The sequence below is a fragment of the Furipterus horrens genome, unplaced genomic scaffold (assembly GCF_987537825.1).
Source record: "Furipterus horrens unplaced genomic scaffold, mFurHor1.1.pri manual_scaffold_5, whole genome shotgun sequence".
Lineage (NCBI taxonomy): Eukaryota > Metazoa > Chordata > Mammalia > Chiroptera > Furipteridae > Furipterus > Furipterus horrens.
Window position 1 is genome coordinate 172795184 of NW_028327175.1, and position 14867 is coordinate 172810050.

The following is a 14867-nucleotide window of genomic DNA, read 5'->3' on the forward strand; positions in this document are numbered from 1 at the left end:
CCCCTTAATTATTATAATCCTAAAACTGATATAAAATTTGTCTATTGAAAAATAAATGAAAAAGATGCACCTGAATGGCAGAAAGTTAAATTAAAAATAAAAAACAGCAAAGGATAACTTTATGATTCTTCTTCCCAATAGAATAGCTCATCCTTATAGGAATAAAAACTGGAAAGATCATGATAGGTCTTTATCTAAAAACAGCCTCAACTTAGAGTGCCAGGCACTGCAGGACAGGAATTGGGAGAGTCCTCTCAAAATTCCTCCCACTGCTGTGGATGCCCCAAAGTTCACACATAATTGTACCCAGAAAGAAACTCTCAGTGTGTTGCTATCAACATCACCTGGACTTAAACCAACATCATTAAACTTTTATTAGAATACAATTAAAAAACAAGAACCTCTGGACTAAATAATACATGGGAACCAAAGGCTTTGCCTTTCTCCACACCACACATTGACTCATAAGTGGTCATTGCTGTGGTCAGAAAACACAGAAATTAGCACCCTACTACTTTCAGATTGCACCTGAAATCCCTCAGCAACTTCAGTCAAAAGCCCTGGGAAATATGTGACGATGACATAGAAGCCCCAAAGGAAAAAGGTGCCCATAAACTTAAAAAAGCAGTAGAATTTTCTTTCTAAAATGTCATCAGGTATTTAATGGTGGTGAACATTTACATCACCATTAAATTAGTTAGGTTGTCTTCTCTTTAGCATACTAGGACCAAGGAAGTTACACCTATCAAGTTTTACTGCACAAATATAAATGCTTTAATTCACTTCAGTTTCATTAATATTCCATGGTTATTCATTCAGATGTGGCTCAGTAAAAAACCTTTATTGAAGACCTGCTAATTAAGTCAGTTTGATTTTAAAAGTATTAGTTCAATATTCAAAAAGTATTTGTTTGTTTGCTTCTTTTTTATTGCAAAATATGTACCAGGTAATGTGCTTTGTTCTGAGAATGTAATAAGCAAAACAAAAACAAAAACAAAAAAAAACCAGAACTATGGGAGAAACATATACAAATAAAAATAATTTTTTAAAAATGCACTCACAAAGTACACCACAGTCCATGATGGATAATGAGAGGTCTGGGATCAGGGAAGCCTGGTGCTGAGAACTAAGGATGAGCTTGAGCAGGTCCCTATATGTGCTCCAAAGTAAGTTGGTATCACAATGCAAAGCTGAGTAAGATGCAGGGCTGGGCCCTACAGCCCACAGCAGGCATTTGTACTAAACCTTGAAGAATAAAAAGACTTTCAAGGACAGAGAACATAGGAAGAGAGATTCCAAACCAAGAGAACTGAAGTGTAGTTTTGCCACTTCCTAGTATAATGTCTTCTAAATACAAAAAAAAAACAGGGAGGAGAAGGGGGAAGGGGAGGGGGAGGAGGAGGCTGCAGGAGGGGGATATCTAGTTCCCATTAGGCAGAGAAAATCCTTTCAGTATTAATATTACCTAACTGAGTCTAAGAGTCCTGTCTGGACTTGTGATACTGTGCACTTAAAGTGCCTGCTTAGGGCACAGTCAAGTTCTGGGCCACTCACCTGTGTGCTTCCTGCTTTTAAACTAAGACATTTTTATTTCATCTTTCATGAAAACAACCAAAGCAAACAGCCCCAGGAGACAGTGCTCTTGGTCAGCTGGGGTATTAGTACACCATTGTAGGACATTGAACCATTTTTCCCAGCTCCTATCTGCTAAGCACAACCCAGTTCACTGCCCATCTTCACTGAAGATTAGTATTTTCACAGAAAGAGGGGGATTATTGCAGGCCTACTTCCATTAGCAGACCCATCTATTATTTATAAGCTTCAGTTTTAAAACCCATTTCTTTTTAGTTTTTAACCAAGGAGTCAGATATGTATCCATACTGATATATATAGGTATTATATATCCCATAATGTTATATAAAGGGGCATCATGCCAGGGAAAATTTAGTCTAGACAAGGTTTTTCCTTTTTTTTTTTTGAATGAACTGTTTTATTTTATTACTTTTTAAATTAAAGTTATTAGTTAATAAGGTCATATAGATTTCAAGTGTACATTTCTATGATAAAAAGGACTGTTCATGAAGACCATCTTAATCCTGATCTATTTTACTACTTCCTTCAGTGGCCTAATACATGAAACTATGAATCTGAGAATAACTTTTGTTGAGAAAAGTTGTCTTTCTGTTCTAAATACAATTTACATCTTTTGGTTGGGTTGTTTCATATATAAGTGCTTCAAAAAATAGAAGAAGAAAGACCCTTATAACTGGACTATTAATATAACCAGTTCTAGAACAGATTCAGTGTTCTGTGCAGTTAAGTGGGATCTCAAATGCCTTGGTGATAATCAATTTTTTTCCCCTCAGGTTATATGTGGAAAAAAATTGCAGTTTCCCACCACAGGGTCATGCTGAGAAGCTAAGGTTACCTGCAGGGTATCTGATTTAAGAAGGGTTAATTGTTCAAGAGCTATAGAAAAAGGAGTATTTGAAAAACTAGAGTTGACAGTGAATTTTGCTAGGAAAATAGCATTTCTCTGTTTAGACAGCATGTTGTATCTGTCACTCAATCTCTACTTGTCACTCAGATTAGGGGGATTGGGGAACAGAAACCATTAAAATAAAATGAATCCATATGCCAAGTATGAGTCCTGGGTAATTTTTACTATTAGTTAGTGGGTGTTTTCTATTAATATCATCCTAAAAATTGGCAGTTGATTAGAACAGAGAGCAGAGAATTTGGGCTTAGTCAGATCTAGGTTTGAATCCTGACTCTAAGTATATAGCTGAACGACCTGGGAAATTACATAAATTCTCTCACTGTTATAATAAATCCAACCCCAGGAGTTCATGTCCAGACTTGACATTGACCCATTTCTCCCAGCTCCTCTCTGCTAAGCAAAACTAGAAGCTTTAGAATGGCTCAAAAAGAGAACTCTAAAAGATGGGTAAGAAGAAAGTAAGCTGCTTGGAATGCTGAGATTAGATGCACAGCACGACGGGCAAGGCATTTTGCATCCCACACAGCAGAAGAAGGCAATCTCAACCTAGCAACCGAAAGCTCCAACCCCTCATAGGGTCATTCCCCCCTGAGGTTGGCAGGAGTCCCTCAGACAACAGATGAACCCAAAACCATCTGCAAAGGGGAGGGGATCAATTAGGGTGACCATCTAAAATAAGTAGCTATAAACAACTAGAGGAAACAAACTCTCCTTCTTAACCCAGCCTTGAGAGAGAGAGAGAGAGAGAGAGAGAGAGAGAGAGAGATAGAGAGAGAGAGAGAGAGAGAGAGAGAGAGAGAGAGAGAGAGAGAGAGAAGACCACAATGGGTGGGCAGAAGCAGACCAAAAACAAAACCAAACAAAAAAATACCCAGCTACAACAAGCAGCCTGGTCTGGGATGCTTCTTTGTCCACACTGTCTAAAATCACTCCTTACCTGTCCAGAGACACCTGAGCTATGTTGGGGAAGGGGCCTGAGAGGGAACCATGAGAGGGATTCCTCTCACACCCATCCTCCAACAAGAGATATTCAACAGCTGGTCTTGGTAAGACCCCTTCACCCCTCAGGCAGCACACATAAGACAATTGGGAGTGCCAATGGCATGAGATAAGCCAAGCAAACCAAAATAGCACTCCAAAGACTCTGAAAATTAAACTAGTATTGGTACCACAGCCCACATACCAGGGCCTGCATGCTAAAACTAAATGGGGTGATTGTGTGCAAAAATAAAAAATTTAAATAAGACTGAGAATCTCCTAATACAATTGACAAAGTGTCTAAGGCACAATCAAATAACACTCATCATAAAACAAACCACATAAATCCCAGCTTGAATAAGAAGTCAATGAGTGGACGCCAATACCTAGATGAATCAGTTGATGAATTATTGGACAAAGATTTTAAAGCAGCTGTCATAAAAATCCGTTGAAAATCAATCATGAATTCTCTTGAAACAAATGTTAAAATCTCAGCAAGGAACTAGAAATTCTTTTTAAAAAGAAATAAAAATTATAAAATTGAAAAATACACTAACAGAATTAAATTGAAACCCTGGATTTTGTGGATATTTTAAAAAATAAAATGCTATATGTCAAAATAGATGACATGGTCCTTACTAATAGGATATAAGCCCAGTGAATCCTAAAACAGTTCTCTTAAGTAAATCCTACAATTTTGACACCAAGAAATGCTATATTCTTATAGCTAATCACAGATTGAATCAAAAGAATAATTTAAAGTTCAACCCAGGAAAGATACTTTTCCTAAACTATGCCTCTCATTGCTTTCTACAGATAACAAAATTAATAAATCAGCAAATAATTATGAAGAAAATTTATAGAATTTTATTCATTCTTGAATTTATAATTTGGGGATTCCGGCCAAGATGGAGGCTTAGACTGACACGCTTGGTCTCCCTCTACAACTAAGAAGGACTACAACTACCTCAAAACAAAAGAAAACTAGAAATTCCAGAAAATAAAACTACATGGAAGCCCAACGTATGAAATTATAAACCAGAAGTGCTCATCTGGATGAGTAGGAGGGGCGAGATGAGAATCAGGACAGAAGGGTCGGGCGAGGCTGTCTGCAGTAGCAGCGGGAATAGTGGCGGGACTGCGAGAAATGCCAGTTGAGACCTGGCAGCTCGCGATTCCAATGCTGGGGAAGGCAGACTCCCCCCCCACCCCCCGCCACATTGCCTTGAATGGTGAAGCTGTGGGGAAGGAGCCTCCCAGTCTCTCAGTGGAGAGTAACGGCAGGAATCCATCTTGTACCCCCAACCCCACACAAAGTGCCACAGAGCGACAAAAAAGGCCGCCAATCGCTGCCAGTCCTGGGGCAGTGACGAGTGCACGGGGATCTGCCTTCTAAAGCCTGCCTGGGAAGAAAGCTAAACACAAAGCTGTTAGAATGAAGCAGACAACTATTGAAATCCCAGTGACACAGCTCACCAGGCAGCAGATGAGAGACCTGACAGAGGAAAAAATAAAAAAACTTTTGGAGGCTCAGTTCAGAGCTATAGTTATAAGGTGGCTTACAGAATTAACAAAAGATTTGGAATAAGACAGGGAAGGAACAAAAGCTACTCATACTGAATTGAACAAAAACACATACAAGACAAGTGGTGAGGAAATAAAATCTAAAGATTAAATCAACAGACCAGAACATAGGGAAGGAACAGTCAACCAGTGCAGAAAGAGGAAACAGAAAGTAAGGAAAGTGAGGAAAGGATCAGAAACCTCTGGGACAGCTATAAGCAATCAAACATTCGGATAATAGGATTACCAGAGGACAAAGAAGAAGAACTAGAAATTGAAAAATTATGTGAAAAAATAATGAAGAAGAACTTCCTGAACTTGGGGAAGGAAATAGACTTACAGGTTCAGGAAGCACAGAGAGTTCCAGAAACACTGGACTCAGGGAGAACCACTTAAAGACACATTATAATCAAATTGTCAAAAATTAAGGATAAAGAGAGAATTTTAAAAGCAGCAAGAGAGAATAAAAGAATCATGTACAAAGGGGTCCCAATTAGACTATCAGAAGATTTCTCAAAAGAGACCCTGCAGGCAAAAGGGGACTGGCAAGAAATATTCAAAGTAATGAAAATCAAAAACCTACAGCCACGAATACTCTCTCCAGCGAAGCTGTCATTCAGAATAGAAGTGCAGAGAAAGTGCTTCCAGGATAAAGTAAAACTGAAGGAGTTCATTAGATGCAAACCACTAGTATATGAGACGTTAAAGGGACTGGTTTAGAAGAAGGAGGATCAAAACTATGAACATTAAAATGAAAACTGCATCACAGCAACCAACAACAGAAGTTAGGGAATCGAAACAAAGGCAAACTAAATAGGCAACAAGAGTGGAAAAAGAACTATAGGTATGGGAAACATATTGTGGGAAGGTCAGCAGGGACAGGGAAGAGGGAAAGGGAGGGAGATGGTGTAGGAATTAAGAAGCATAGTAGGAGGGAATGGAGTAGACAGGAAGAGGTTGAGAAAAACTATGCACAACCAATGGACATGGGCTAAAAGGGGGGAACAACTGAAGGGAGGAGGGCCACTGGGTGTAAGGGAGCAGAGGGAAAAGAAATTGGGACAACTGTAACAGCACAATCAAAACATTTTTTTTTAATTTATAATTTGGTATTATTGATATTTATATTTGAGGAACCAACTACCTCATTCCATACAAATAGGAGCAGGAACTCTAGTCTTAAATGCCTATTGTAGTTAGCACTGAGAAGCTCATAGTCCAAGCTTTCACGGTTTATTCAAGAGCCAGTTTTTTTCTGCCCAGCCCCCCTACCACCCTCTCTGCCAATTCCAAGAAGGGTTCAGGACCATTTAGTGAAGCTTGAAAGACTATGGATCTCAGTGTCCTGTAGAGCAGCCCTGGCAGTCACATTCCCCCAAAGTGATGCTGATACCTCTCTAGTGTGGCATGTGAATGGGAAAGGATCTCACATACAAACTCATTATAATATTCTGTCACCTTTGCATTATTGGAAAGGTTTGCCTACCCCCCACCTCAAGTCAGGGCAAACGAGTTCTTTCTTAATTTCTAGCTCTTTCTATTCCTCTAAAATTTCAATTAGAACTTTGGTTAGGTTTCTAATCTTTTTAAATTTAACACTATGAAAATCCAGAAAGAAATAAGGGATCAGACTACATCATATGAGAGTACTCATTAGTAAAACAGCTAATTATATTATAATCTATTATCATTTGAATTAAAGTGCCAAGTGAAGGCAAAATTTTAGGAAGATTGAATAACTGTGGCCACAAATCAGTATAAGAAGCATAAAACAATCAAGGATTGTAGAGTAAAATGGTTTTTACTACCAGCATTAAATATGTTTATAAAAGAGAAAAAGTATAAAAATTCTTAACTAAAGTCACAGACTGAAAATTTGGACTTGTTATAAGTGCAATTCAAATGTAACACTTGCAGTTAGGGCTGAAATAACTAAAATTAAACTAAGATTTTTGAAAGAGGGGGTTGCAAACTACAGTATCACCCACAATATCACCAGGTCTTATCTATGGATATTAGTATTTTAATTGAGAAACCATGCAATCCTAGGAATCAGAATTAAGAGGTGGTATAGTAACTATCAACTTTGAGAATTGAACCCCTGACATTTACTGATCTCACTATGCTATACCCATCAGATGAAGTTATTTGGAATATCCTGACATTCTCAAGGGCCTATAAACATCCTCACTCCTAGAGTTTTCTTTTTCTCTTAATTTTTTTTTCCAGTTGGATACTCTATGTCTTCCTATTTCTTACTATCCAAGATCCTGCAATACCTCCAAACTTAGATATAGAGTTGGGTATCAGAATTCTCCAAGGGTCAATAGCAATGTCACACCTAAGAGAGAAAACATGTCCTCAAAAGAATTGAAATGCTTTGTTTATCTCTATCTGCTTAATTCTGGAAATATGTGTGAGAATAGATTCTGATGATGCCAGGCTAAGGAAAAACAGCAGAACTTTAAATCCCACTTAATAAATCTGTAGCACAATTTGAAATATTTCTGAATTCAGTGTTTTAGCACAAACAGCAGGAAGTAGCTTTAATTAGTTGCCTAGTTGATTAACTGCAACATGGGTTCAACAAAGGCCCAGACTAAATGAAGTTAAGATGCCAGCAATTTCTTAATGCGTGGTGAAAGAAGGACTCCAGAGAGTTAGGGAGATATAAATATTGGAGGGGACTTAACATATGCAGTTCCCCATTCAAACCAAGCTCTTCTCTTAAGGTTGGCGTTGCTGGTAGGAACTACTGTGGCTGAAATAGTTTCCTTAATTTCAGTGAGAATAACACAGTAATGAATGGCCAAAGCCAGGCAGTGATTACCACAGTCAGGGGAATATAAGGGCCAAAAACACAGCATAAGGATCAGAATGATCTGCTGTGGAAAAATCTTTGTGGGGGACAATTAATAAGTAAATGGGCATTCCTTCAAGTTCCTCATGTGAGGGGAAAAAGATTTATAAACATAGGGCAACAAAGAGAGCCATAATCCCTTTCATAATACTTTAATCTGAACCAATTCAAAGGTGCCAGTTTATTGAATAACCTTGCATAAAGAGTATCCAACAACATCAGCACAAAAGCTTTGAATCTTAATCCTAAACTCACAAAAGGGGACTGTGGCCATTTTCCAGAATAATCATGCAGTGGTGAAAGGGAAATACCCAGATTCTTCAGAATTCACTTAACACTGGTTCATGGCATAACACTCATTCCTTGGGTTCCTTGATAGCACTACATTCTACAATTAATAAGACCTGGTTCCATAAATTTTATTTATAAGAAGCAACAGGAGATGATTCATCATATTGTCCTCTATAATGATGATGCTATCTTGTGAAAGAACTAGGTAAACAAGTAGCAGACATCATAAATCACATGGCAGGATTCACACATAACAGAAGGTAGGGAACAACTGTACAAGGGTGGCTACCTCAGCTACAATTGGAGTATCCAGTGATCTGAAAGTGTATCGTAATGCACTCTCTAAAGTAAAGGACAAGTTGCTACACACAAACCGCAACCTCTGTCACAGCAAGTGTGGCAAAATGCTTGGTGAGCTCATTTTAAATTTTGAAGCAACATATTCACACTTAGCTGTGATATTTCAATGAATTTACTTAGAAAATAGAAATTTTCAGCTTAGCATAGAACTTAAAGCAAACATGTTTTCCAGATGTCCCAGGCTATCAGTTAAGCCATATGATCCAATGGGTCCAATGATACTTATTGTTTGTGGAAGATGAACATGCTTCATGGAGCTCAGGTCACTTCCAACCAAGAGAAGGAAAACAGAAATGTCAGGATTTGGGAGGAAATATATATTTCTGTTCTATTTTTGAATAATAGCTCTTTACTTTCTATTGAGTTTTAGTAGAAACTCAAAACCCAATAATGGAGCATCAGAAGATGAAACCAGGACTTTCCATCATGGAGTGAGAATCATCTGACCCACCAAACCATGAAGGCAGGCATTCCAAGTCACATACACTACCTGAATGCCTACCTGTTTTATTCTATTATTGTTCCCTTGACCCACATCCAAGGTTCACTGAGATTTCTCTATGACCTTTAACTGGGAAGTGATAAAGGTGAACCAGACTTTCAAGTGCCTTTACATAATGTGTTGGAACTAGCCAAAACTGAAATTCTCTGGTATTACAGCTTCATTCAAGGGCTCAAGATGGTGGGGGAAAAATATTTACCCAGTGGTTAGAACTTTGAGGGGTACATCTTATTCTGCCTGAGAAGATACAGAAACTGATTTGGCTAGCAGTCAGGGACTTTGAAGGAATAAAATTGCATGATCTGTGATAAGAACATTTATGGAACTGGTATATGGATAAATAGATCTCTCAAAAGAGGCTCATATAGTGAGAAAATATGTATCCCATGTGAATTTCATAAAAAAAAATATTGAAAAAGATTTTAGTTATCCATTGAATATTCTTTATCCACTTTCTGTTAGTCATTGATCTATCTTCTTCACCACCACAGTGTTGAGACTTATTCACAAAGTGGGCAAGGTAACATGTTATGTGTGAATTTTAAAAGTGAACTATTCTTCACTAGGCTAACCAGATCATTGTCCCCTTGAATTTATTTTCCTTTTCTACCATTCTTCTTTTAGCACCATCATCCTTGAACTTACAGAATGCCTTATTCTTCATCATTATTTTATATATAACATTGCATTCTCAACATAGATTAGTTTTTCAGTGAAATAGGGAAAATATTTCTTATAAGCCCAACTTTATTACTTTGTACCTTCTCACCCAGTGGCATGGTTTATAGAAGACTCATATATGGCACTTGATGGGATTCAATAATTTAATGGGTGAATGAAGTCCAATGGGACAGTAGAGCATGATCATGAGCAGCAGATACTCTCCAGGTGATAGCACAGGCTCTGTAGATAAGGCATTACTTTGTTTTATTTACCACTACATACCCAGTAGTGTAGGCACCTGAGTGCTTGACCTGGCAGCAGGTACACATGCCTTGGATAATCAGAATACCATAGGCTCAAGGCAGTGAGGCAGGACCTGGGTCCAGAATGGCAGCAGAGATGGCAGCTGCATCACCTTCATATGTAGGCTTAGGGACTGTATACAGGGATGCAGTGGGAGGCCAGTCTACCATCTTTCCCAGAGCCTTTAACTGCACCTCTGCGCAAATATTAACTCCAACTTCAGCACCAGGATAGGAACGCCAGTGCTCAGGCAGTGAACTTTGTCCATAAATTATTATAATGTAGTAGTGTATGTATGGACATTGCAATAAAGCATATCAGGGAGTTATTTGGATTCTGCAAAGAAGTTAGAATCTCCTGTTTGGAAACTACTCCCATTTTGCAAACCAAATAGAAATTAAATTTAAAGTTTGTGGCATTCCACAGAATATTATTTTCAAATGAAGCTTCAATTAAACCAAATATTAATGAGGAAGACAATTTTAAAATTAATGTTTTCTTTTTAACTTAAAATACAATAATAGACTTATAATAGGCATTTGAATTATAGATAAAGCATGAAGCTACTTTCAGTTTCATGATGAACCTTCATACACTACAGAAAATGTCACAGGAGATATTACAATGTAATTGTACAAATTTACATTTTAAATAAACTTTAGATTTCACAAAACTATCTTAGAAAAATTGCTACACAAGAAACAACTTTGGATGTATTCACATATATACTTCAAAATACTTTATTAGAAAATCTTTTCTATGTTTTCAACAGTCTATAAAATACTCTTAGGATCTCCAGTAATAGTTGCATCAGCAGATTCTTCTTGAAATTAAAAATTATCAAAAGCCATTTGTCAAAAAAAATCTTGCATTTGCCAGTAGTTACTGGTGTTATTTCAAGTATAGTTATTGAAAATGAACTTACTTTTTAAAAAATTTTAATGACCTAATAAATGAAAATCAAGCCAGAAAATATAGTATGATCAGTTAAGATATCACCTTAATTATCAGTATTTATTGTTTTATATAAAATTATGGCACAAAAATATTTTTCAGTTGATTTGTATGTTGTTATTCATGTATCACTATTATCTTTATAAGATGTATAAAATATTTTTAAAGCAAAAGCTTTATTTTTTGTTAGGACTTTTAAACATTTTTTCTGCTTTATAAACCAAGGCCCCACACAGTTTTCACTTTTTACTGCCCCCATCAATTATGTAGCCAGCTCTGACAGGCACTGCAGTGGCCTTCTATTTATGACTTGAATGTGTGTGTGATACATAGAGGTAGAGCAGTCATTTTGGAGTCATGAAAAAATTCAACATATTAAAAATGAAGATCAAAATTGATGAGAGCCTCTGTTTTTGATATTGCCATTGAATTGATACATTAGTCCTAAACTGTCCACCTCTAGATATCCTGTTTGTACAAAAAATAAAGTAGTTTGAGCTATTATTTGTTTATATTTTTGTAATGTCTATGCATTGCTCAGAAATCATATGTAACCTCTTCAGAGAAAAATTATCTGATCAATTAAAATTTCTCTTCCCATTGTCATATTCATCCTATTACCACTTATAATATGCCTCATTATCTTAAGTAGTCTTTTCTTCTAAATTATACTGCAAGCTCCACAAAGGAAGAAATACTTTGTCTTACTTCCCACTACACACCCAGCACCCTGACACAAAAATACCTTACTCAAGAAATGTTTATTGAATGAGCAGGTGAATAAGTTAATTAATAAAAGACTTCCCTCATTAAGAAATCAGACTCAGATCTCAAAATAGGAAGAGGAAAAATACCTCTCAATTATGTCTCCATCAGTGAGAACAAAAAAAAAAAAAAAAAAATTTTTCTCCAAGTCCATACAGGCATATATTATTGTGGATTATAAATTGCCTTGTGTTAGTTGGTGAGACTATTTCTTACCTAAGTCCAAAATGTACAAAACTGGGCTCCATGAACTTGGGTTCTTCTTAAGAGCAGAACTCATTGTCATCATGTGACCAGACTGTACCACCCCACCCATGACAAGGCCCCCCAGTGCATCAAATGTTCATTATCTGAAATAGTACTCATGGTCACTAATGAATCTAAGAATGTCTTTTGACTATTATTTTTCTTCTCTTGTAGGTAAAGTCATACTTGAAGGAGCTAAAGTCATGATACAGAGACAAAAAGCTGATTGTTAGCTCTACCATTTCCTCCCTGACACAGAAGAGCTCTCATCCACAACCCATCTTCCCCATCATTCATATACAACTTCATCTTTACTCCTAGATCACAAATAGACACTTGAGATGTGTTTTTCATTTATCTTATTACTTCAACATGTGTATTTACTTTGAACGCATGATCCATTTTATCTCCACATCTCACCAGTACCTCCTTGCTACTTCCATATAACTGAGGTCACATTCCTCTTCTTATAATTTTTATTTCCATATTAATATCAATAAGAGTTCTCTTCCAATCTTAGGGCAAGAGGCATCTCTCCAAGTGACAGAATTACAGCTGATGTCAGGTGTGACTATAAATCCAGTGGCTTTCCCATTACCTCAGATCAGGCATGTGCCATTTGGCAAGGCATTTTGAGCATATGAGGGTCCAGGGTAGCCCCTGAAACTATGTCAAGTTAATTGAACACTCTGATTTAGTAATTAGAGATGGAAATATGCAAACACAACCTCAAGTTCCACAAATACATTCCTTGAAAGAAAGATAAACTTTCAAAAAACTTTTAAAAAATGGCAATAAGGACAATAATGGTCATGATAATAACAAGTATCTTAAATCTCATATACTCAATATTTTATAGGAAAACAAAATTTACAGGAATAAAGATGTTAGTTTGTTTTTCCTTCATTAAGTGTTGGCATTTCTTCAACAAAGACTTTTATGAGATGTAAGAAGGCATACGATAGTGCATATATCTTTAGTGGGGCGATACACAAACAATTCCTACTTCATAATTTCTTTCATAAGCTCTTTTCTATCCATTTTCTTCTTAGAATTTCTCTGTAAATGAAATAGATAATTTTTGACCCAATCATACAGGTGAGAAAGTTGAGATAAAATAAATTTAAATGACTTGCCTAAGGTTAAGTTCGTGTTCCTGCCCCTCACCATTATGATGAAATGCCTTGCTCAGTTTAAAAACTCCCTGGGATATAATAAAGTCAAATTTGGTTATCACAGACTTCTCTGGGTCTTTTGTTTTTTGAGAGTCTTCCTTGTGTAATAGAACAGTTTCCCACCCTTGTGTGTAGCAGAATGTATGGAGACACAGAAAATAGAAAGTAACAACAAGACAATAAATTTCTGTGCCTCTCATTTCATAAGCACTCAGAATTTTAGAGATAGCCCCTGCTGTTGCCATGCATTAATATACAGTAATCCTATTTAGTGGGTTAAATTTAAAAGTTTGTGAATTTAAAGAAGAAACTAGTAACTCTGACAAAGCAAAATCAATACTTTTAGTCAAACAGTTCAACCACCCACATGTGATGTTAACAGCAATAACAAATTTGCAGTTTTAGTCAAGAAAACAAAGGCTAAAACTGCAATATAAATATACTAATACATTAAATTCTTGTTTTTGAAAAGGCAGAAAACTAGCAACTGAATGAGACCTGGTTAAGAGAAGCTTCCATTAAGCTTCTTTTCTTTTTTAGAGAAAGAAGAAATTTTATTATTACAGTTTCCATCATAATACAGCAACTATTTTGCTGTTTTGTTTTTTATTTATTTATTTATTTACTTTTTATGATTCTGAGACCACTGGAAATACTGAGACAGTAGTGTTGCTTGATGAACATAAAGATATCAGGATCATCAGCATTAGGTGGTCAGATCATTCACTAATCAATTCATTTAAAAAATAAATCTGAGAACTTATTTTAATCTGTAAATTGAGAAATGCATTAGACAAATCTAGTTGCATTTGCTCAAGGCAAGTAAATAGGGAAGAGCATTTGGACAAAGAACTGATGTATCCATTTGGAACTAATTCAGCTGCAAATAACAGAAAAACCTACTTACAGGGGTTGATGTTTTTTTCATATAACAAAACATCCAAAGAAGCTAGTTGCTGACATTGATTCCATTGACCAGTGATACTATCTGGAACATATATTTTTACTTATCTTTCTCTTCCACAACGTTTAGCATTTAACTTTCAAAACTGTATCAGTTGTTTTATACAGCAATAAGAAAGAAAACTTTCCAAAACTTAATGGCATAATCACACTTTTTATCTCCTCATGCAGGTGCAAATTAGTTGTGATACTCATCTGGGAAAGCAAGGCCTGGCTCAGCTATTCTCAGGGGAACCCACTCAGGCAACTATGTTCAATTAAGGGTCAATTGGAATGGGCTGGATGTGCTGATTTTAGGTGAGCTCTCTTACATGTCTGGGGGTTTCGCTGGAACAACTGAGTTAGCTCTGACTACTGTGGTTTCTAATCACCCAGCAGATTAGCTTGGGCTTGTTCTCATGAGTGGGGAGAGACCCAAGAGACTAAGTGGAAAAAATGTGCCAAGTCTTCGGGAGGGTTAGGCTTAGATTGGCTCATTGACTCAGTGCTGAGTTCTACTGGGAAATTCAAGTCACAAGACCAGCCCAAACTCTAGGGAAAGGAAAATGGACTTGAAATCTTGATGGGAAGCTCAATGGAGCATGAAAACAAAAGCAGAATAATTGTCTCCATTTTTGTAAATAATCTATCACAGCTTCTCCTCTGGCCAAAATCATTCATAACTATGCCATATGAAAAAGATACCCATTTCCACCTGACACCCCAAAAGTCCCATGCAATTATGCCATCATTTTAAAAGTCTTG